At 50.4% G+C, this 25,143-nt stretch overlaps 1 long non-coding RNA gene across 2 annotated transcripts in view; it reads right to left on the minus strand.

Moving 5' to 3' along the window:
* Positions 1 to 25,143, minus strand: part of LOC147570837 (uncharacterized) — a 121,617-nt gene that overhangs the window by 66,220 nt on the left and 30,254 nt on the right. Inside the window, exon 1 of one of the 2 annotated variants that reach the window (XR_015247982.1) lies at positions 13,418 to 13,509. The exons of the other annotated variant lie outside the window; for it this stretch is intronic. This is a non-coding gene — a long non-coding RNA (uncharacterized LOC147570837). Of the gene's footprint in view, positions 1 to 13,417; positions 13,510 to 25,143 lie in introns of those variants that run through there. 2 annotated transcript variants of the gene reach the window in all.

Raw genomic sequence — 25,143 nt, forward strand, 5'->3', positions numbered from 1 at the left:
GGAAGAGAAGGCACACACCAGTCCGACTGTAGCCCCAACGGTGGGCTGGGGGCAGACATGGGGTCTGACTGCGGCTCCACCCACCAACTCCAGTTATACACCACAGCACAGGGGAAGTGCCCTGCAGGTCCGCACCACTCCAGGGACTATCCAAAATGACCAAACGGAAGAATTCCCCTTAGAAGAATCTCCAGGAAATAACAACAGCTAATGAACTCATCAAAAAGGATTTAAATAATATAACACAAAGGGAATTTAGAATAATAGTCATAAAATTAATCGCTGGGCTTGAAAACAGTATAGAGGACAGCAGAGAATCTCTTACTACAGAGATCAAGGGACTAAGGAACAGTCAGGAGGAGCTGAGAAACGCTTTAAACGAAATGCAAAACGAAATGGAAACGACGACGGCTCGGATTGAAGAGGCAGAGGAGAGAATAGGTGAACTAGAAGATAACGTTATGGAAAAAGAGGAAGCTGAGAAAAAGAGAGACAAAAAAATCCAGGAGTAGGAGGGGAAAATTAGAGAACTAAGTGATACACTAAAAAGAAATAATACACGCATAATTGGTATCCCAGAGGAGGAAGAGAGAGGGAAAGGTGCCGAAGGGATACTTGAAGAAATAATAGCTGAGAACTTCCCTGAACTGGGGAAGGAAAAAGGCACTGAAATCCAAGAGGCGCAGAGAACTCCCTTCAGACGTAACTTGAATCGATCTTCTGCACGACGTATCATAGTGAAACTGGCAAAATACAAGGATAAGGAGAAAAGTCTGAAAGCAGCAAGGGGTAAACGTGCCCTCACATAGAAAGGGAGAACTAGAAGACTCGTGACTGATCTCTCTTTTGAAACTTGGCAGGCCAGAAAGGATTGGCACGAGATCTTTAATGTGCTGAACAGAAAAAAATATGCAGCCGAGAATCCTTTATCCAGCAAGTCTGTCATTTAGAATAGAAGGAGAGATAAAGGTCTTCCCAAACAAACAAAAACTGAAGGAATTTGTCACCACTAAACCAGCCCTACAAGAGATCCTAAGGGGGATCCTGTGAGACAAAGTAGCAGAGACATCACTACAAGCATAAAACATACAGACATCCCAATGACTCTAAACCCGTATCTTTCTATAATCACACTGACTGTAAATGGATTAAATTCGCCAACCAAAAGACACAGGGTATCCGAATGGATAAAAAAACAAGACCCATCTATTTGCTGTCTACAAGAGACTCATTTTAGATCTGAGGACACCTTCAGATTGAGAGTGAGGAGATGGAGAACGATTTATCATGCTACTGGAAGCCAAAAGAAAGCTGGAGTAGCCATACTTATAGCAGACAAACTCGACTTTAAATTAAAGGCTGTAACAAGAGGTGAAGAAGGGCATTACATAATGATTACAGGGTCTATCCACCAGGAAGAGCTAACAATTATAAACGTCTACGCGCCGAATACCGGAGCCCCCAGACATATGAAGCAATTACTCATAAACATAAGCAACCTTATCGATAAGAATGTGGTAACTGCAGGGGACTTTAACACTCCACTTACAGAAATGGATAGATCATCGGGACACGTGGTCAATAAAGAAACAAGGGCCCTCGGGGCGCCTGGGTGGCGCAGTCGGTTAAGCGTCCGACTTCAGCCAGGTCACGATCTCGCGGTCCGTGAGTTCGAGCCCCGCGTCGGGCTCTGGGCTGATGGCTCAGAGCCTGGAGCCTGTTTCCGATTCTGTGTCTCCCTCTCTCTCTGCCCCTCCCCCGTTCATGCTCTGTCTCTCTCTGTCCCAAAAATAAATAAACGTTGAAAAAAAAAAAATTTAAAAAAAAAAAGAAACAAGGGCCCTGAATGACACATTGGATCAGATGGACTGGACAGATATATTTAGAACTCTGCATCCCAAAGCAACAGAATATACTTTCTTCTCGAGTGCACATGGAACATTCTCCACGATAGATCATATACTGGGTCACAAAACAGCCCTTCATAAGTATACAAGAATTGAAATTATACCATGCATACTTTCAGACCACAATGCGATGAAGCTTGAAATCAACCACAGGAAAAAGTCTGGAAAACCTCCAAAAGCATGGAGGTTAAACAACACCCTACTAAAGAATGAGTGGGTCAACCAGGCAATTAGAAAAGAAATTAAAAAATATATGCAAACAAACGAAAATGAAAATACAACAATCCAAACGCTTTGGGATGCAGCGAAGGCAGCCCTGAGAGGAAAACACATTGCAATCCAGGCCTATCTCAAGAAACAAGAAAAATCCCAAATACAAAATCCAACAGCACACCTAAAGGAAATAGAAGCAGAACACCAAAGGCGGCCTCAACCCAGCAGAAGAAGAGAAATAATAAAGAGCAGAGCAGAAATAAACCATATAGAATCTAAAAAAACAGTAGAGCAGATCAACGAAACCAAGAGTTGGTTTTTTGAAAAAATTAACAAAGTTGACAAATCTCTAGCCAGGCTTCTCAAAAAGAAAAGGGAGATGACCCAAATAGATAAAATCACGAATGAAAATGGAATTATTACAACCAATCCCTCAGAGATACAAACAATTATCAGGGAATACTAGGCAAAATTATATGCCAACAAACTGGACCACCTGCAAGAAATGGACAAATTCCTAAGCACCCACACTCTTCCAACACTCAATCAGGAGGAAATAGAAAGCTTGAACAGACCCCATAACCAGTGAAGAAACTGAATCGGTTATCAAAAATCTCCCAACAAATAAGAGTCCAGGACCAGATGGCTTCCCAGGGGAGTTCTACCAGACGTTGAAAGCAGAGATAATACCTATCCTTCTCAAGCTATTCCAAGAAGTAGAAAGGGAAGGAAAACTTCCAGACTCATTCTATGAAGCCAGTATTCCTTTGATTCCTAAACCAGACAGAGACCCGGTAAGAAAAGAGAACTACAGGCCAATATCCCTGATGAATATGGATGCAAAAATTCTCAATAAGATACTAGCAAATCGAATTCAACGGCACAGAAAAAGAACGATTCACCAAGATCAAGTGGGATTCCTTCCTGGGATGCAGGGCTGGTTCAACATTCGCAAATCAATCAACGTGATACATCACATTAATAAAAGAAAAGATAAGAACCATATGATCCTGTCAATCGATGCAGAAAAGGCCTTTGACCAAATCCAGCACCCTTTCTTAATAAAAACCCTTAAGAAAGTCGGGATAGAAGGAACATACTTAAACATCATAAAAGCCATTTATGAAAAGCCCACAGCTAACATCATCCTCAATGGGGAAAAACTGAGAGCTTTTTCCCTGAGATCAGGAACACGACAGGGATGCCCACTCTCACCGCTGTTGTTTAACACAGTGTTGGAAGTGCTAGCATCAGCAATCAGACAACAAAAGGAAATCAAAGGCATCAAAACTGGCAAAGATGAAGTCAAGCTTTCGCTTTTTGCAGATGACATGATATTATAGGTGGAAAATCCGATAGGCTCCACCAAAAGTCTGCTACAACTGATACATGAATTCAGCAGAGTTGCGGGATACAAAATCAATGTACAGAAATCAGTTGCATTCTTATACACTAACAATGAAGCAACAGAAAGACAAATAAAGAAACTGATCCCATTCACAATTGCACCAAGAAGCATAAAATACCTAGGGATAAAGCTAACCAAAGATGTAAAAGATCTGTATGCTGAAAACTATAGAAAGCTTATGAAGGTAATTGAAGAAGATATAAAGAAATGGAAAGACATTCCCTGCTCATGGATTGGAAGAATAAATATTGTCAAAATGTCAATACTAGCCAAAGCTATCTACACATTCAATGCAATCCCAATCAAAATCGCACCAGCATTCTTCTCGAAACTAGAACAAGCAATTCTAAACTTCATATGGAACCACAAAAGGCCCCGAATAGCCAAAGTCATTTTGAAGAAGACCAAAGCAGGAGGCATCACAATCCCAGACTTTAGCCTCTACTACAGAACTGCCATCATTAAGACAGCATGGTATTGGCACAAAAACAGACACATAGACCAATGGAATAGAATAGAAACCCCAGAACTAGACCCACAAACGTATGGCCAACTAATCTTTGACAAAGCAGAAAGAACATCCAATGGAAAAAAGACAGTCTCGTTAACAAACGGTGCTGGGAGAACTGGACAGCAACATGCAGAAGGCTGAAACTAGACCCCTTTCTCACACCATTCCCAAAAATAAACTCAAAATGCATAAAGGACCTGAATGTGAGACAGGAAACCATCAAAACCCTAGAGGAGGAAGCAGGAAAAGATCTCTCTGACCTCAGCCGTAGCAATCTCTTACTCGACACATCCCCAAAGGCAAGGGAATTAAAAGCAAAAATGAATTACTGGGACCTTATGAAGATAAAAAGCTTCTGCACAGCAAAGGAAACAACCAACAAAACTAAAAGGCAACCAACGGAATGGGAGAAGATATTTGCAAATGACACATCGGACAAAGGGCTAGCTAGCATCCAAAATCTATGAAGAGCTCATCGAACTCCACACCCGAAAAACAAATAACCCAGTGAAGAAATGAGCAGAAAACATGGATAGACACTTCTCTAAAGAAGATATGCGGACGGCCAACAGGCACATGAAAAGATGCTCAACGTCGCTCCTCATCAGGGAAATACAAATCAGAACCACACTCAGATATCACCTCACGCCAGTCAGAGTGGCCAAAACGAACAAATCAGGAGACTATAGATGCTGGAGAGGACGTGGAGAAACGGGAACCCTCTTGCACTGTCGGTGGGAATGCAAATCGGTGCAGCCACTCTGGAAAGCGGTGTGGAGGTTCCTCAGAAAATGAAAAATAGACCTACCGTATGACCCAGCAATAGCACTGCTAGGAATTGACCCAAGGGAAACAGGAGTACTGATGCATAGGGGCACTTGTACCCCAATGTTTATAGCAGCACTCTCAACAATAGCCAAATGATGGAAAGAGCCTAAATGTCCATCAACTGATGAATGGATAAAGAAATTGTGGTTTATGTACACAATGGAGTACTACGTGGCAATGAGAAAGAACGAACTATGGCCCTTTGTAGCAACGTGGATGGAACTGGAGAGTGTGATGCTAAGTGAAATAAGCCATACAGAGAAAGACAGATACCATATGGTTTCACTCTTATGTGGATCCTGAGAAACTTAACAGATACCCATGGGGGAGGGGAAGGAAAAAAAAAAGAGGTTAGAGTGGGAGAGAGCCAAAGCATAAAAGACTCTTAAAAACTGAGAACAAACTGAGGGTTGATGGGGGATGGGAGGGAGGGGAGGGTGGGTGATGGGTATTGAGGAGGGCACCTTTTGGGATGAGCACTGGGTGTTGTCGGGAAACCAATTTGAAAATAAATTTCATATATTGAAAAAAAACTTTAACATCAGTGTTACCTAAGTGTTTTCAAAATTAAACACCATGCCACATTCTATGTGAAGTACTTACTAATTATTCTCTCTAGTGGCGGACCAACAATGGAGCAGTGAGAGTGGTTTGTCCAGGGGTACAAAAGAACGCTACATTGTCTATAGAAAGTTTATAAGCAAGAATACAATCAATTCAACACTGAAAAAAAAAAAACAGTGGCTACTTCTTTTGTTTGCAATAATTTTTTTATGTTTATTTTTCTTGTTTGAGAGTGAAAATGGGGGAGGGGCAGAGAGAGAGAGAGAGACAGAGAGGGAGAAAGAGGACCTGAAGCACGTTCTGCGCTGACAGAGGCGGGGCTGAGAGGTCACGAGCCACAAGATCACAAGGCACGAGACCACAACCTGAGCCAAAGTCAGATGCTTACACTGACCGAGCCACCAAGGCACCCCAAAACAGTGGTTACTTCTGACCAGGGTGGACATTGGTGGGCTTGGAGGCTGTGGCCAAAGGAAGACATACACGTACATTTGTCTCTATGGGAGGAGAGTATTCTCCAACCGCTTTGTTTGGGTGGAGGCCCGCTCAGTGTGGTCTGGTTTACAAGTAACAGCATAAATGGGCTGAAGTAAAATTTATCAACAAGGAATATGTTGCCTCCAGAACCCCCAAAATACGGAAAGATTTGAGACTTGTACGTCCTCAACAAACGTGTCCAACAAATGTCCTCACGGTAGGATGTCAGACATGCGAGGTCATACCTGTGCTCCCGGTAAGTTAAGGTCCCGCCTGCAAAGATGACATGTGATAGCAGAAGGGTTTGGGTGCCCTGTGCGTAACAAGGTAAAACATGTCCCCTTCAAGGTCAAGGGAAAGCTGGCCGAGAGGACATTGAAATCGGCGCTGAACAGAACCTATTAGCCAAATCTAGAAGAAACAGCAAACGATTTACCGTCTTTAAATCTGTTGGGATCCCAGGTGTTTTAAGGGTAGCAGGGTTTATACGGATAGAACTATAACGGAAAACAGTGGCTACTTATGGGGCACCTGGCTGGCTCAGTCGGTTGGGCGTCCCACTTCGGCTCGGGTCACGATCTCGCGGTCCCGCGAGTTCGAGCCCGGCGACGGGCCCTGTGCTGACGGCTCAGAGCCTGGAGCCCGTTTCGGGTTCTGTGTCTCCCTCTCTCTGACCCTCCCCGTCCATGCTCAGTCTCTCTCTGTCTCAAAAATCAATAAACGTAAAAAAAAAAAAGAAATTAAAAAAAAAAAGAAATAAAACCTGGAAACGTCTGAATTCCAAAACTCATCTGGCCCCTAGGGTTTTGGAAAAAGGACCGTGGGCCTGCTTTACTTTTCACATCCACGTTTAAGACAATAGACACACACGGCAGGTAGGAGTGTAATAATATTTGTACGTGGATCTATACTTGGATTGATTATGAGGGCATCTGCCTACATTTGAGACACAGAAACAGAATGATAAAGGCCACACATCGCCAGTCCGACAAGACTGCGTGGTGTGCATACTGACTCTGGGACCCTATGCCATACCCCCACGTCCAATCTCGGGGGCAGGTGGCTGCCGCCGACACACTGGGAACCACGACCACAGACATCGTTTCCTCTTAGAATAACATGCTGCCTTCACGTGTAAAACCAACGCCATTAGGCCACACGTGAGCACATCTGTTTAGGGTTCATTTTGGTTCAGCGAACCACGGGCTTTCTTCACTCACCTATAAACAACCCTGTTTGATTTCACAGTAGGTAATACAGTGGATGACCAGGCCACGGAAGCTCGGATTCAGAAGTCGTGGGGAGAACACATTCCTCTCCTCCTCTGCTCTATGCAGAGGCTGGATGGGATCCACCCAGACTGAAGCGAACCAAGCACAGCCACCTCCCCTGGAAAAGGCGGAGGAAGGCGGGGTGTGGAATAGGTGAGGGGTGGAGAACGTTACCGCTGATCCAGCGAGGACACGGTGTGCGGTTTGCGACGCCGAATACAGAAAGGGCCGTCTCGCGGAAGAGAGACACAGGCGGCGTGGCAGCAGAGGACTCCCCTGGGACTCACGGGCAGAGATGCCTTTGACTCATGTTGCCCCTGACGCAACGGGCTACCTCGCGAGGCAGAGACTCTGCTGCTCCTGGAGAAGGTCGTTGAGAGATCCGTGAGCAGGGAGGGGTCCGCGAGGAACGTACCACAGCAGGACAAGCCAGGTAGGGAACCGGGGACACTGGACGGTCGATGCCCCACCAGGACGGGACAGCACCTACGCAGCTGCAGCTACGACGACGTGTACCTGCGCGAGGGCGCGATGCCAGGCTTCGCTAGGTCTTGCAAGATTTGAGAAGCAGCAGGAAGCCCAGGTTTCCACGTGAAAACTCCCAACTGTTCAATACGGGCCAATGATTGTCAGAAATGCTTCCACACGTAAGAAACAGGCCAAACGGAACGCACCTTCACCCTGCAGGCAAACATCACGGATCTTCGGTTTTCACGATTCACGTATCCAGAATCTCTAAGGACTCGACCAGGCATTCCCAACCTCACCGCTCTTGACGTTTGGGACCAGATAATTCTGTGCGGCAAGGCTGTCCTGGGCGGTGTAGGCTGGTCAGCAGCAGCCCTGGCCTGTGTCGCCAGATGCCAGGAGCACCCCACGCCCGAGCCAAGTCACGACAAAAACAAAAACGTCTCCGGCCATTGCCAAATGTCCCCCAGGGGGCCATCCCTGGCGGGAGCCCCTGGACTAGAGCAACATCCAACTCTCAGCTTCCAGGATTCTGTGGAAGCGTCGTCACACAGAATTCTAACACGGGGTTTCTTAAAGAAAGAGTTGCCTGGGTGAAGTAAGGACTTCTCCCTGCTTTGGAGGCAGAACCCCGGTTTCTGATGAACGGCAGCGCTCTTATTAACTAGCCCGATGACCTCTTTGAGTCCTCGCTTCCTCATCATTAAACCAGGAATAAATAACATCACCTCTGGGACTTGCCGTGGAGAAGGCAGCGAGAGACTTGACTCAAAAGCATCTAGCCCAGCAAGTCAGCAAGCACCAAAGACATTTCATCCACAGGAACCCTTCCCTGGCGGGCAGCCGGCCCAGTGTCTACAGTCGGAAACACACGGGGTCCGGAGTCACACCCCGGGCCCCAAGTCCTGCCTCGGCCACTCGCTGGCCGGGCAGACAACGGCAGGTCATTTTTCTTCTCTCTACACCAGAAATGAGGTCACCAGTAGGTGAGACCAGGCCAGGTGGTTCGGTACAGCACTTGGTAAACCAAACCAGGAGAGAAGTGGTGATGATGGCTACTCTCGGATCTCTGAAACGTTTCTGTAAAGGAAAGGACGAGCTCGTCGACAAACCCAAGAACTCAGAAGGTAGTAATAGGAGGGTGGGGTGCAGGAGGAAAAAGAGAAAAATCACCACAGGAACCTTCACATCCCCAACCTTTTCCACAAGCAACTGCCCACTGGTGACCCACAGACCAAATCTGGCACAGATGTATTTTGTTTAGTCCCGCTCAGGGTCCTGGTGGTTGTTTTCAATTGGCATTAAATGCCACCTCATCTTCATGAAAATCCAGAAGGATTTAGGCCTTTCTCAACAACTCCAAAGGTCGGGCCCGACAGCGGGCCCATAGTCTCACGCGGCCCTTTGGTAAGACAGGCGCCGTCGGGTGCCCCACGGCCCTCACCTGGTCGAAGTCGCTCTTATTTTATTTATTCTTATTAGCCCGGCCCCCTGAGGCTTGGAGTTTGCAACCCTGACTTACCTAAAGGCTACTATCCAGGAGAACATTCAGGCCTCCAGGGAGAGCTTCCATCTTGGCAGAAGCCGACATCCAAAGAGACACTCCCTTCCAGAGCCTCACCCGCGTAGTCAACTCTGCTATTAGGCCCCCAGATGCCTGTCCTCCTGGACTCATCGACCTCACAACCAAATGCGCAAGTTCCCCACCTTGGTGCACCCCTGCCTCCACACCCTCCACGCCAACTGCCATCCGCAGCTACTGGATTCTCTGCGTCAGCGATTTCCAAAAAGCTCTTTCTTTCCTTTTAGCAGGACTAGAAAAGACCACACTTCCTGCCTCCTGCTGGTAAGAACACCCCGGTTATCTTGCGGGGGAGGGGGCTCAGCACCCTCCCATTCTAGGCCCCTGTGGCTTGCGTGGGGCTGACTCCATTTCCATGTCCAGGGAAAGGCCACTGACCCCATCAGATACCTCCAGAGTCAATCTTGGGGCTCTGGCCACAGTGAAAGGTATTCTTTGTCCCCCTGGGACTTGAACGGAAGACGTTGGAAGCCGGGGGGGTGGAGGGGTGGGGGTGGGGGTGGGGGGGCGATTCCTGCTTATCGACACAGCTTCCCTAAAGAGTGGAACCCCTGGAGCCAGCCCTGGCTGCAACTATGTTGCTTTTGGACTCTTTTCCTCACATAGGAGCCAATCAAATTCGCAGCTTGGCTTATAACAATTCCAGTTGGTTGGGTTTTGTGTGTTTTTTTCTTTTTTCATCTGAGACAGAGAGCGGGGAAGGGGCAGAGACAGAGAAGATCCCAAGCAGGCTCCCCACCACTGGCACAGAGCTTGATCCCAGGAACTGTGAGATCATGACCTGAGCTGAAATCAAGAGCCGGATACTCAGCCAACTGAGCCACCCAGGCGCCCCTCGAGGTGGGTTTACTGACAATCAAAAGAGACCTACGCGGCACCTGGGTGGCCCACTGGGTCAAGTGTCTGACTTCGGCTCCGGTCACGATCTCTCGGTTCGTGGGTTTGAGGCCCGCGTCAGGCTCTGTGCTGACAGCTCGGAGCCTGGAGCCTGCTTCGGATTCTGTGTTTCCCTCTCTCTCTGCCTCTCCCCCGCTCATGTTCTGTCTACCCTCTCTCTCAAAAATAAATATTTACAAAAAAAATTTTTTTTAATAAAACAAAAAAGGGACCTACTCAATACAACAGAAGTTCGAAAGAAGTGTTGAAAGGTAGAGGGGAAAGGCTCTGGTCAAATTTTCTCCTGTTTTTTTTTGTTTTGTTGTGTTGTGTTACCTCTCTCCTTCCAGTAAGAGTAGAGTTTCACTCAGTGTGTCAGCCATCCCTCTATAAGGACTTACCTCGTGGTACATAATCATTTTTGCTTGCCTATCTCTTCCACAAGTCTGTGGAGCCCCTTCAGGGCAGAAGCTGCGTTTGTATTCACTTGGGATTCTTCTACTTTCAACAACAGCACATCATTTGGGCTCAAAAAGGGTCTCTTGCACGGATGAATCAGCCATCCTAATTCTCTTCTTTGGGACACCCCACTCAAGAGATCACTGCATCATCCTCGCGCCTGTGATACACAAACCATCTTCCGAAACAGACTCGTGCACCCATTGTCCACAAACTGCATCATGAGAACTCAACTTCTTCTAGCCATTACGAATTCTCCCACATGTCCATCCCACAGAACCTCACTGTGGGGTGACTCACGAGGTCCTCATTGTTGGGAAGAGAATACTTCCTCGCAAGACACCACTCAGAACTCTATGCATCCGTCACAGACACAATGGGCGAGCCACTCACACACAGAATATCACTTCTGGCTGCGGGGGGGGGGGGGGTGGGGGAGAGGTAACTTCTCTGCTTTCTAGCTTTCCTCTTGACCCAAATACCCCCCAAATCCCAATCCTGATGCCTACGCCAATAACACACAATTACAGTTCTAGGCTCTCTCTTGCCTCCGTTTTTCCTCCCTAGTCCTTCGTCATTCTTGACGTGGAAAAAATACAAACTTATGCAGGGAATCAACAGGACTAAAGCCAAAGCTTCCCCAGGAAACAGTGTTGGCTCTGGGAGCAGAAATTGCCACACCCCTAAGAGCTCCGTAACAGCTGCTGCTTCCACTGGCATCTAGCAATAAAGATTTTCAAACAGAGTCAAAGGTCAGGGCCAGAATTACCATCCTACCACGAATCACTATTTACTCTATCCAGCTTTCATGTTCCCATTCTTGGGCTCACACCACCGGAGCGAGCTGGTAAGAACTAGATGTGTGCTGGATTGACAAATGTTTATGGAGAATCGACCCTATGACAGGAGCCACAGCAGAGCTGGCCAAGGAAACAGAAAGATGGCAAGGACTCTCAAGGCGTTCAGTCTAATGGAGAATACTTACAAGTAAACAGGCGTTGCATTATAGAAAAGCAGGTGCTACGTGGACGTATGTAAGTGGCCAGGAGAGGGACTCCCGATCCACGTTGGAGCATCAGAGAAGGTCTTTTAGAGGCAGTGACCTTTGTCTGGACACCTAAAGAATGAGTAGGAGGCAGGTATACGGCAGGTGAGGCCAAAGGAGCTTTGCAGACTTCCAGGTAGAGGCTAAGAGGGAAGAAGGTTCGGCGGCCTCTGGCAACCGAAAGGAGGCACATACGGCTGTAATTCGGAAGTGTGAAGAGAGAAGCTGCTACAGAGGAAGCCGGAGCCAAAGAGACCCTGAGTGGCTTGATAGCTTGAAAAGTCTCACAACTTTGTGCAAAAAGAGCAAACACCCCTTTCCTCATGAGATGTACAAACTGGCCAGAATGACAATGTGACAGATGTGCCTTCATAGTCACTAAATACTGATTTCACAATGCATGTTACTGAGAATGCCGGGGGGGGGGGTTGGGGGTGGGGGGAGACAAAAGTCCTAAGGAGTTATCTTGTAACTCATTCACAGATGCCTGCTTGAAGCTTCGGGCCCCACGACTATTCCGTCTGCCTTCCCCTTGGCACTCGTTATTTCTATCATTTTCCTACAAATGACAGAAAAGTAGGCACCGCTAGGCTGTAGGGACAGGGATCCACTCTGGAAACAGGATAAGTGCACACGGAGATAACAGGCTGGGGGTAGCAACGAAATTGAACAAAACTAAGCAAAACGTTGGGGGGGGGGGGACGAAAGTGTAAAAAGCAAATATAGAAAGCTCAAGGGGAGGTAAAAGTATTTTCAGACACACACAGAAAAGAAGTGTCCCCACGTGCTCTGGCCAAACCAAACGCCCCCTTTTACTCAACTGTTGAAAACAAAGAAGAAGAAAAAGCGATGAAAAAGTCACACTTTCATAGCCCTTCTCGGAAGAAACAGTCAGCGGGGACAGGACAGCTCACTGCCCTGAAAGACCTTGAAAGATTTACCCCAGATGACACAGCACACCATAATCAACCTCCAGAGGCTCTCAAAACCACTACAAACTCCGGTCTCTTCTGTCATTTCATCATCCATCGTTTCCTGTCAAGCATTAAAGCCATACCAGAGAAACCTGGACAAGGATTTGCTCCCCAATCAAAGGTGAGGAAAGCTGTTTTGACAGCCCCCCCTCTTTTTGTTTTTCCATTTGCCCAAGGCCTTTCCACAATTCTTTCCTCCCGCTTCCAAATGTCTACAGGTCAAGAACTTGAGCAGTCGGGTCCATAGGGGCCACGGTCGGGAGAGGGCACACCCTCCAAAGTCCCTCCAAGGGAGTCCTGAGTCTCCCGAAGCGGCTCCGATGGGCTCTGATCGCCCCTTCCTTATTTACTGCCATCAGGCACTTGGAAGTGGACGGTGGGTCGGCAGCGACCGGGCGACCGGAAAGGCTGAGAAAGCCGCCCCCCAGAGCACCGCGCCCGCCCGGCCTCGGGCACACCAGTTAGCCGAGTTTTCGCCCAAGGCAAAGCCCCGGAAGAGGGGGGGAGGCCCGGGGAAAGCTTGGATCCAGACCCCAGGGGACGATGCTCAGCGGGGCCGGGACAATGGGCGGCGGGGACCCGCGCGGGGGGCGTCCCGGGAGGCCGGCCCGCCCCGCTGTTCCCGGGGGCTCGGGCAGCGGACCCGAGCTGGCCGCCTGGCCGCGGCGTGGCGCAGCCCTCGTCCCTGGCCCGCAGGGGACCCGGCGCGGAGCGGGCGGCCGGGCTGGCGCGTGGGGCCCCGCGGGGCAGCGGGTCCGCCCCGGCCCGGATCCCGACCCCGACCCCTGGTCCCCGGCCCACGCGCTCCCGGCCGGTCCGGCACGGCTCACTCACCTGCCCACGGTCTGCTTGGCGAGCTGCTTCTTGCGGCTCAAGGGCAGCGGCAGCGGCGGCCCGTGGGGCTCGGGCCTGGAGTGGCTACATAGCTTCCGGGCTGAGGTGATGGCGGCGGCGGCGGTGCTGCTGCGCCTGCTGCGGCTGCTGCTGCTGTGGCGACTGCTGCTGCTACTGCGGCTGCTGCGGGGGATGAGCGGCGGCGACTGCGCTGGCTGCGGCTACTACTGCGGCTGCTGCGGCGCCTGCTGCGGCGGTGGCGGCTGCTGCGCCTGCTTCTGTGGCTGCTGCTGTGGCCGCTGCTGCTACTGCGGCGGCGGCGGCTGCTGCCGCTGTGGCGGCAGCGGCTGCTACTGCAGCTCTTGCGGGGACTGAGCAGCGGCAGCGGCGGCTGCTGCCCCCGGGCCGGAGCCCCGCCCTCGCCTGGTCACTTCTAGGGGCGCCTCCCGCTGGGGTCGCGCGGAGCCGAGCTGGAAGACAGACGATCGCCAGGCTGGGGCGCGGCGCGCGGCCTGGCCCCCGCTGCGGCAGCTGAGCTGCTGCTGCGCCGACTGCGGCTGCTGCGGCGGGTGAGAGGCGGCGGCGGCAGCTGCTATGGCGGCTGAGCTGCGTCTGAGGCGGCGGCTGAGTGGTGGCCGCAGCGGCGACTGCAGCGGTGGCTGCGGCGGCGACTGCGGCGGTGGCGGCTGCTCCGGCTGTGGCTGCTAATGCGGCGGCTGCGGCGGCTGAGCGGCGGCGGCTGCGCGGGCTGCGGCTGCTACTGAGGCGGCTGCAGCGACTGAGCGGCAGCGGCTGCGCCGGCTGTGGCTGCTACTGCGGCTGCTGTGGGGGCTGAGCGGTGGCTGTGGCGGCGCCGGCTGCGGCTGCTACTGCGGCGGCTGAGCGGCGGCTGCTGCTGCGCCGGCTGCTGCGACGGCTGAGCGGCAGCGGCTGTGCTGCCTGCGGCTGCTACTGCAGCTGCTGCGGCGGCTGAGCTGCGGCGGCTGCGCCGGCTGCAGCTGCTACTGCGGCGGCTATGGCGGCTGAGCGGCGATTGCTGCTGCGCCTGCTGCTGCGCCGGCTGCGGCTGCTACTGCGGCTGCGGTGGCGGCTGAGCGGCTGCGCCGGTTGCAGGTGCTACTGTGGCGGCTGCGGCGGCTGAGCTGCTGCTGCGCCGACTGCGGCAGCGACTCTGGCTGCGACTGCGGCTGCTGCGGCGGCTGAGAGGCGGCGGCGGCTGCTATGGCGGCTGAGCGGCCTCTGAGGCGGCGGCTGAGTGGTGGCGGCGGCAGCGACGGCAGCGGTGGCTGCGGCGGCGACTGTGGCGGCGGCCGCTGCTCCGGCTGTGGCTACTACTGCGGCGGCGGCTGCGCCAACTGCGGGTGCTACTGCGGCGGCTACGGCGGCTGAGCGGCGGTTGCTGCAGCGCCTGCTGCTGCGCCGGCTGCGGCTGCTACTGCGGCTGTGGTGGCAGCTGAGCGGCGCCGGTTGCGGGTGCCACTGTGGCGGCTGCGGCGGCTGAGCTGCTGCTGCGCCGACTGCGGCTGCTGCGGCGGCTGAGATGCGGCGGCGGCAGCTGCTATGGTGGCTGAGCGGCGTCTGAGGCGGCGGCTGAGCGGTGGCGGCGGTGGCGGCTCCCGGGCCGGAGCCCCGCCCTCGCCGCGTGACTTCCAGTGCAGCCCGGCTCCGGCGCCGCGCGCGGCCTGGCCCCGCCGCCCGAGCCCCCGCCGCCCCCTCCACCCGGGCTGCCCCGCAGAGCGCACGGAGCCCCCAGTTCAGGCGCCGCCTGGGTCCCGATTCCCGGCCCCTGCTAGGCGGGGCACCGGTGAGAGGGGGCAGCAGGCGCCAGGGGCGTGACCCCGCGATCCTGGCGGCCGGGAACAGCCACACCCGGGCTTGGGGCGCTCTGGGCACGGGGCTGGACCCGCGAGGGGGGCTGGGGGGGCGATGGTGGGAGACGCGAGGGGTTGGGGTAGGCGGGAGCCTCCGGATGCCCCCTTTAGGACTGTGCCGACGCGCGGGTGTAGACCTGTTTCTACCTCCTAGGTGGATGGGTGCTAACACTGTGCACATTTCATGTCAATTACAAGAAATTGTTACCTGGAAACCACAAGCTGCAGAGCGCTGTGTGCTTTGATTGGACTTCCCGGGAAAGTCCAGGGCGAGACGCATTTTCCCCCGCAGGTGCTCACAGGCACCTGGGGACCGCCAGGGATGGCCGCGGGGCAGTGGGGGGAGGGTAAGGGGTGGGAGGTCGTGGGCAGGGGTCACGCGGACCCTAGCAGCCCCGCGTGCGGTGTGGCTGGCGTTGCCTAGAAACGCCCGATTGTGATGTCATCGGTAGCCTCGCGCAGGCCTCCCTCTGGAGACAGTTGGCGGGACTGTCCGACTGCGCTGGACGCTTTTTGCCGAGCGGACCAGGTCAGTTCTGTGACCCGCAGCGATGTCCTTTTCGTTTGGTGGCCAGGGCCATTCCCTAGAGCAAGTGGGTGGCAGTGTGGCTTCCTTCACTGACCACATCTCGGAGGTCATCAAAGATGTGTGGGTGGAGGGAACCGAAAAGGTGGGAGAAGGACCTGACTCTGACCGAAAAGAGAGTGAAGTGAGTCGGGAAACCTTAAGATCGGAGAATCAGAGACTTAAAAGTCTTTGTAGTCATCTGGAAGAGAAGTACGAAGCCTCGGAGCTTCAGATAAAGCGGCAGACTCTTAGCTACCGACATCAGCTACAACAGAAAGAGGTAGAAATGAAACTTCTTAAAGTGAGACAGATAGGGCTCAAGAACCAGTTGCTGGAGCTCCAATCAGCCCTTCGGTCAACCACAGCGTCACCTTCCGTGGGTTACGGTATCAACTACTTTGCTTCAGCTTCCCCGGGGGATGACCTGGACTTTGCTGACCTCATTTGGTCACAACAAGACATAAGCAGACTGTCAAATGAAGTTTTAAGACTGGAGGCTGAAGTTAGCCATTGGAAGCATTTGTCCCAGACTTCAGCACCGGGAGCGAACAGCGCCGAGCAGAATGAGATCTACAAACTGCAGGTTACCATCAGGGAACTTGAACAGAATCGAAATGAGGCAATTGATGACCATCAACTTGAAAAGGCAGTACTGCAGAACGTCTATCAACAGACACTGGCAGAAATACGTCGCAGGTACCGTCAAAAGTCAAAAGGCTATGAAAAAAGAATCAAAGAACTGGAAAATCTGTTAGAGAAGGACGACTCTGGACTCAGAGCAGCTGAGGAGTCTGTCATTGAGCATCTGCAAAACACCATTCAAGTGCTACAGACTGAAAAAGTGGAGTCTACCAGGAAAATTGAAGAACTTGAGGACACCGTCAAGTACATCCATAGCAAATTATCTTCGGTAGAAAGTGAGAGAGACGCTTTAAGGAGAGAATGGGACCGGATACATGAGGAAAAGAAAGAGAGGATTGAAGAATGTGAATCGCAGCCTTCCGTTTTGAGGCAAAGTGATACAGTGACGGAAAAGGAAAGAGTTCTTTCCGAGAGTACAGCGGTGGAAGAAGTGTCTGGACTGCGGCAAGTGCCGTCCGATGCGGAAAAGGAGATGACGCCACGGTGTAGCTCAACCCAGGGTGACGATCTCATTGGAGACGATCTGAAACTTGAAGAGCGAGTCTACGTTTTAGAACAAGAAAACTCATTAGGTCAAGGACGGGAAGCACTTCAACCGGCACTTTGGAAAGTGAGCCATGAGCAGGAAGTGATTGAACGTACGGCTCCAGGAGGTGTGAATTTGGATTCAGAAGGAGAGCATTTAAGATGTGCCTTGGAGGCCGACGGACAAAAATCCACTCAGGGTAGGACCGAGAAGGAACTCCCAACAGCAGAGCTGGGGGAGTTCGATGGACAGAAACAAACTACACAGCCCAGGGTTTTGATGAGAGGTCAGCCATCAGAACCACAAAGTGAAGGCAACGGCATCAACGGCAAAGTGGAACACGATCTCAATGATGAAAAGAGAGCTTGTCCATTTGAGGATGAGCAAACGGACAGAGCCAAAGAGTCAGATGCGCAAAACGAAGAATCACCTCAAAGTCAACTGGCTGTTAATGATCCGCATCGGTCAGATCCGTCGCAAACGCATAATGTAAATATCCCAAAGGAGAACGCTGAACTTAAGGAACATATTAAACAAGACGAGGAGGAATCTGCTAGAGCTGAGAAGGAGCCAGCACAGTCTCTTAATCAAGACTCTGACAACACTGTTGACGACGACTCGCTTCCAGGGAGGGAAACGACAGTCAGAAAGTTGCAGCAAAGCCTTTCAGAAATGGAAGAGCCGAATGGCCATTTAAAGAAAGCTGCTTGCAATCTCAAGGTGGAAAATGGAAAGCTGGGTTTGGAGCCTGAAGACGTAAGACGTCGGCTGGAAGAAACTACTGTCTGTAACCATAAGAATTCTCTGGAAACAAAATCTATCACGCGGGACTTAAAAATAGAAAAAGGACAGTTAATCGTAAAATTGTGCCGGGCTGAAAAGAAGGTGTTGGAGAAAACAGCCAGGTATGAGCAAGCTAGTAAAGAACCGACCAACACGTATCACTTGTCTAAATCCTCCTCCCAGTTAGAGCAGGAGTGTTTAATTCAACGCAGTCAAGACAAAGATGATGAAATACTACAACTCAAAAAGAGTGTTGAGCAGATGGATGCCGACCATAGAGAAACTAAGGCAATGCTCTCCTCTGCTCTGGAGGAGCATAAGCGATTGACACAACTTATTAAAGAGAAAGAAATCTGTATCGAAAAACTTGAAAGAAGGCCAGAGCTCCAGGAGCTATTAGAGAAGTACGTCCAAGTCTTAAGAGAAAATGAAATTTTACAGCAAACCGTGGAGGAGCAAGACGTTCGTCTTGCATCCACGAGAGAAGAGAATGAATTTCTGCAAGACGAACTGGAGTGTCTGAGAGAACACAGCCAATCTGTACCTGTGGTCGACCAGCAAACGCAAGACCGTATCACAGAACTAGAATGCGAGGTGTATCAGCTGAATGTAGAAAGAGTTTGTCTGGTAGACGAAATCAAACAACAACAAAAGATCATTGAGGATCAACGCCAGGGTAAGCTACAGTGGCTTCGTTTTTTACAAGACCAGAAACGGAGGGCAGAGGATCTCACACACCAGCATGAGCAAATGACCATTAAACACGCTCAGCTCCTTTCAGCGAAAGATGAGGAGATTAAGATTTTGCAGAACACAATAGAGGAAATGAACACCCAGATCCTTCAAAAACCCAGCACATTCCTACAACACATCCTGATGTGTTTCAAGTAACAACGATTCAGCATCTTCCTGTAGAAAAACGTCAGTGAAAAGCGTGATGTATCTAAAGCTGAAACTGAAAGATTAAGTAAAAGGAACAAAAGGACAAGAATTGGAGATTAAAAATAAATAAAACATTTAAAAAAAAAAAAAAGAACTGGAGAATAAACTCCTCACTGAAAAGAACATCTGATTAACTGAACGGACTGATCACCCATCCAAAGATGAGACTGGTAAACTAACTCAGATTATCCGGCAAAAAGATTTGGAGATAGAGGACCGCCCCAGCAGGACGTCTGTGGCTTCCTACAACCAGAATGTGGCAAACCTTCTGCAGCAATTGGAAGATATGCTTTGGAAAGAGAACAAGTATTAGCTGCCTTGCAGGAGAACTCGGGAAAACAGCAATCTGAACAGAGAGTACCACAAAATGACAGATGGAATGGTTGCCAAAGAAGCGTATCTCACGAAGCTGTAAGATGAAAATCTTCACTAGAATCGAGTCTAGCGACCAGGACGTGTTTAGAGAAACGATTCAGAATTCGTCACACGTTATTCAAGAAAAAGACACCGGAGTGGACGCATTAAGGCAGGAACGTCAGGCTTTATTGGCAATTTTGCCAAACTCACCGTGACAATAATCCTAAACTACAGATGACCTGTATTGGCCTGGTCCAGAGTCACGAAGGAAACGAAATCAAACTAAAAAAAAATCAGAGACAGGACTGACACAAACGCAGCTTAGCACCGCGGAGCTCTGCAATGGCAAGGATCTGCTTTTAGGGAAATTCGCCATCATTTCGTTCCAGCCCTCCACCGAATCATCCGAGTCAGCAGGCTCTCTCAAGGCAATTAAGTCTGGTGTATCGAGTGAGTCTTCTCGATTGCTCCATTAAGAGGTAGAGGAGCTCAGAAAGTCAATGCAGGAAAAAAGATGCCACACTGAGAACCCTCCAGGACGATAACCAGAGATTGTCTGCTTCGACTGCTGCCCCTTCAGAACTGGAAAGAAAACAACACGAACACCCCGATTCGGAGATCAAGCAGCTCAAGGAGGAGCGAGATGTTTTACCAAACTGACTTCAGGAAAAACAGCTCCTGTTTTCCCAAAGCAGAAAACGTGATGAACTGCTTCCCCTGAACGAGAATTTCGCCGGCGAAGTGGGTGAAAAGGAACTTGTGAGGCAGGCAGTAACAAATCTGAAGGAGAGACTATCGAATTTTGAAATGGACGTGTGTAAACTAAAACAGGACAATGAAACAAGAGTGGAAACGTCTAGAGAACGGGAGACACAAAATCAAGCACTACCAGAGACAAACACGCAGCTTTTAATGGTGCAGAGAGAGGAAGAATCCTAGCGTGCTCCAACGAAAGAGAAGGTGCTTGCTTTGAAAGGGCTACTGAAAGACAAAGAACAGGGCAAGACCGGGGAATTACATCAGCTTGTAAATGCAGTTACAGCAATTCAGGACAAGACAGCGATGTGCCGGCGGGAAGACAGATGAAGTCATGTGGGCCCCGGAACAAAGAAATGGAAACCTGTGCCCTCCAGAATGAGATGCAACATCCACGTGAAAAAGAATGACACCCAAAGCAGGAGCTGGAGAGATCACAGCGCCACGCTTTGGGATCCGAAGATTCTCGTCAGCGCGGTGCTTTGGCCGCAGAACACGGAGGGGCTAAACCAAGAAAGAAGACCACGGTATTGGAGGAGAAGCTAGTTGTGTCTTCCAACGCCATGGACAATGCGAGCCATCGAGCCAGTCCGCAGACAGCGTCACCGCAGGAGCAATTACACGTGGTCACCAGGCAGAAAGACGAAAGCGTATTCTGGCTTTCTGCCTCCCAGGAACAAGAAAAAAGCAGCACGCTGGAGCACTAGCTAAGCTAAAGCTGGAAGCAGCCGAATGGATGGAAAAAGCGGACACCCTACAAGGAAAACTGATGTCACTGCAGGGACAATTCACCGAAGCGGATGCTGTCTTGGATCCCAAGGAAGACCAAATTGAAGAATTCAAAACGCAAAATGAGGTCCAACAGGAAATACCGGATGATGCGCGCAAGAAATTAATGAACTCACTGACGCCGAGAGGTGGATAGAATCCTGATAAGGAAACTCTTAACTGGATATGTTCAAGCACAGGAACACGGACGTCGTGAAGCTTGATGGCTGATGGGATGCAGCCTGGGTATCAAAGAGGAAGAAATGAGGAACAAGGTGGTGTCACCGGATGGATGACTGGGTGGTTTGGACCCAAAGGTGCCCCCAACGCACCCGGGAAACCGAATCACCGATCCATGCCCGGGAACTCTTTTCCAGGACTTTTGGTAAAATTTCTAAAAACCGAACCTCAATTAGCTTTTCCACCGCCCAAGCTCCCTGCTCATGACATGAAGCCTCCAGACTCAGCAGGAGGCTGAGCGCTGGCTTTAGAAAAAGTACCACCATGTCTTAAAACTACCCTTGGATCCACACCCAGAAACACAGATGGGATTTCCCAAGCCACGGCCACTGCTGTGTCTCTTATCAACCCACCCGGACCGGAAACGGATGGCGGTGGGCATCCTCTTCTAAATGCTGTGACTGACACTTTACCCACGTACAACACCATTAATACTGTCACCCGGGAAGAGGACTGACCTGGCCAAAGACCTTTCAAAGCAATACAGGATTCTTAAGCCAGAGAGGAGACAGTACTCGAAAGAAACCAAGTCACTATGCGTGTGTACCTTATCGCAAAATGGCCTTTTGCGAGATGTACGAGATTGATGGTTTTGGTTTAAGTTAAATAAAAATATTCTTAATATTTGAAAAGACTGTCTTTTAATGACTGCAGAGGTATTCACCAAACTGAAAACACTGGCTCCTTATGGGGCACCTGGGTGGCTCAGTCGGTTGAGCGTCCGAAAAAGAGCTCAGGTCTATAGGCAGGAGGGAGCAGGAAGAAGGAAGTAAAAGAAAGGTGGGTTGGTTATTGCAAGGTTCCTTTCCTTTAGGGGATGTAAGGGGCTTATCATGCAGGTGACCTGACTCATGATGATCAGGCTAGTCAAGGGTTTAAGGTTCCCTGTCTGGGAGAGCCAAAACTGTAATTAAGTTAAGCCTTAGTTTGGTGGAGTGGGACTTAGCATAAGCGACTCCATTTTGGGTATGCGGTCTTGTCTTTAACACTCTCAAGGTGGAAAGAACCGGCACTGGAAAGGCTCGCCCAGTTGCCACTAGAGAAGGAGGCGCATCTGCTTCAGGGCTCTGCCCTAAAGCACCTGGCTCTGCGCTAAAGCTACCCCTAAAGCACCAGGGGTCAAGTGGGGCCTTAAGTACAGTCTACGCTTTCCTTACCAAAGCACATTCCCTGGTTCAGGGCTGAATGTGCCAGGGGAAAGAGACACATTTTCCTCCAAGAAGGAGCCCTCCCACTGCCAAGCTGTGTGGCCATGGGGTTGTGTCTACCCAGAGGGGGCACATCTTGCAAATCCACTCAAAGGCATTATAATAAGCTAGCAGCAAGCCTGAGCGGTACCACCCCTGCACTACTGTGGCCCCTCCGATCTCTACTACCCCTCAGAACACGGAGGACAGGTTCCTGTGGACCCCATCCCCGAATCAGGCTTACTCTGACAGGTCACCTGAAGAGCAATCTTTTGTTCATTATGAATCACAAATCATTTGCAAAACAGGGAGCTGCCTAAATGCTGGCATGAGCTCCCTGTGAACTGCCGTAGGAGGCAGATGGTTGCCAATTAAGGTAGGACTCGGCCATCATGGATTCAGTAGGGCTTCAAACGGGGTGCCTCAAACAGGCTTTGTTCACGCGCCGAGAGGCTCCAGCTCTAAATGCCGAAGCACCTTCGCCCTGGCCTGTCCTTGTTGTTTCCAGAGCTGACAGAAGCCCAGCTGTGGATGTTCAGGGACATCTTTGGGCAGAATACCAAGCCTCGCAGCAGTCAGCCCCTGTTCAATTAAGAGAAGAGAGGACTGATAAATGTTCGGTTTACTCGCATCCCCTCAAATATCCAACACAAGGGAGAGAATAATCTTAATACGTTCTGAAATAACTTAAACTCATTAAAGTTGAAAAAAAGAAACAAGGGAAGAAAGAATTCTGCAGCAATGAGCTGACACAGAGCACGGGGATTTGGTGACGTCACACAACAAGCCAAAGATGTGGCTCAGAAAAGACAGGAAACCCACTCGGGATACTTAAAAGTGTGACCGCTCAGCCAGCTAGCTAACCAACTAACCAGACAGGCAAACCAGGACCAGGAGATCAGTCTCAAACACCCTGTGAAGTGAGGATGGACGGTTGAGTTCTGTTCTCCATGTTAAACCCGAATGAATTATCCTGGAGGAGGGAGAACTGCTATCAATTAAACAAACAATATGCTGAGAAAAGAGCTGTGTGATGATAACCATTAAGCACATTTATTCACATGCTGTACACACATTTCATGCCCTCTGTTCAAGACATAGGCTCCTCCTCTGTCACAGTCACACAGACATGATGTACGTACTTGCTCTGATGCCAGCAGATACAAAGCCCCTCTCCCTCGGCACGCACACCACTCGCCCGAGACCACCCAGGCAAAGGGCCTCCACACGCCGACCCCACGTGCACCTTCATCCATTCCCCCGCCTCAGAGCCACACGTACCAGTGGCCAGCCTCTTCATGCCTAGCAAGATGATGGAACGTTCTGCAAAGCTGGTGGGGTCACTCTACTCCTCAGGAAGGTGCCACCTCCTGTGGCCTTGCGTGGCCCCTGGCTTGGGTCATGGCACTGCAAGCACTGCTCTGCTCCCCCTAAGGGTGGAAGGACCCTGTTGCCCTGAGGCTCCAGGTTGGCCCTCCACAAGCCAGTACCTGTGATCTATCCTAGGCCGTGGGGACCCGGGGAAGACACAGGAAGACACCCACTTCTGTCCTGCTGCTCTGTTCTCTGTGAAACAGAGAGTTATAAATGCAGAAGGAACCAGCCAGACTGGGGATATAAACAAGGGCAGCTGGCTGGGTGGCCCCCTGTGAATGAAGCCCTAGGCCCCATTTAAAGAAGACAGATGCTGCTCAAGCCCTAGATTAGAAGAGGAGCTAGAAACAGGATTTTCAAAGGAACGCTCCTCATTAAAAAAAAAAATGCTATCAGGACACATGGGTGGCTGTCAGCTGAGCGTCTGACTTCGGCTCAGGTCATGATCTCAATGTGGATGGGTTTGAGCCCCACATCAGGCTCTGTGCTGACAGCCCAGAGCCTGAAGCCTGCTTTGGATTCTGTGTCTCCCTCGCTCTCTGCCTATCCTCTACTCACGGTCTGTCTCTCAAATAAATAAATAAATAAATAAATAAATAAATAAATAAAATGTTGAAATGAAAAAAAATAACTTTTAGAAATGCTATCAAATTCTTTAAATCTCCCCTTTTCCAAGATAAAACACATCTATTTGCAACTTGCTCTGTTGTCCCAAATATCTGGTGAATCATAGCTTTTGCTGTCCTTGAGGATGCTGTTTTGGTTAATCTTCATCATCAACAGCTCTTCCGGTTATTGCACGTGTGCGAAAACTTCATGGTCACGATGTTTCTGATGGGGCTTTCCACACATGACAGCTGTCTTGGACCTCAGCAGAGAAATAAGTTTCATGCTAACCTGTGCGCCTTCCAGAGTTTTCTTTTTCTCTACCCCCAGTGTACCCACCTGTACCCTGGACTCTCTGCACTGACCTCGCGGTAACACAGATGTTGACGAACGATGGGGCCTTTTACACTTCACAGGATCTGTTGATTGTCATCCACCCAGAGAACCTTCTCAAACATTTGTAATACAGAAGGTCCAAAGAAGAGCTTGACGGGTTAGGGGAATTTCTAAGGAAGGTGGCCTTACTAAGTTCCCAAAAGCCTTCTAGGGTGGCATTTGCTTTTTCTGTTCACAATACGGTTCTCAGTTTATTGGGCTGAAATACCGTCCAGACTCTGACACGGGACCCGTTTCTGAGGTGGACTTACCGAAGTAAAGGCTGGTATGGAAGGTGTAATTTCAAAGCATTCATTTACAATGAGAAATACAATTGTTCATTCAAGCCCAATGGCCAGCAGCATCTTTACTGTAGAGAAAGCCACATGGGAAGCCAACCTATAACTAAAAGTTTGCCGATGGGGGGAAAAAATGAATTTGATTCACCTCAAACGGAGTAGCCACGCTGAGTCTGGCCAGAAGCCAGGGCCTCTGGCTTCTCATTCATCTGCTAAATGTCACCGTGGGTTCTCAAGAGAAAGAATACTGTAGGCAAGATCACACTTTGTACCGAAAGGCTTTTGTCCCAAATCTAAACCGTGTGGCCCATTTTAGAGGCAGGCCAAGGTCCTACTCCAGGGTAAGCAATTCTTCCTCCCTGGCCTCTTCTCTCACATTTACTGCTTGATTTGGGGGCTTGTGGAAGACCCAGAGACACAGCGCTCAAGTTC

This window comes from Puma concolor, unplaced genomic scaffold (assembly GCF_028749965.1).
Source record: "Puma concolor isolate L17-30 unplaced genomic scaffold, mPumCon1.1.hap2 unalloc_scaffold_80, whole genome shotgun sequence".
In the NCBI taxonomy this organism is placed as follows: Eukaryota; Metazoa; Chordata; class Mammalia; order Carnivora; family Felidae; genus Puma; species Puma concolor.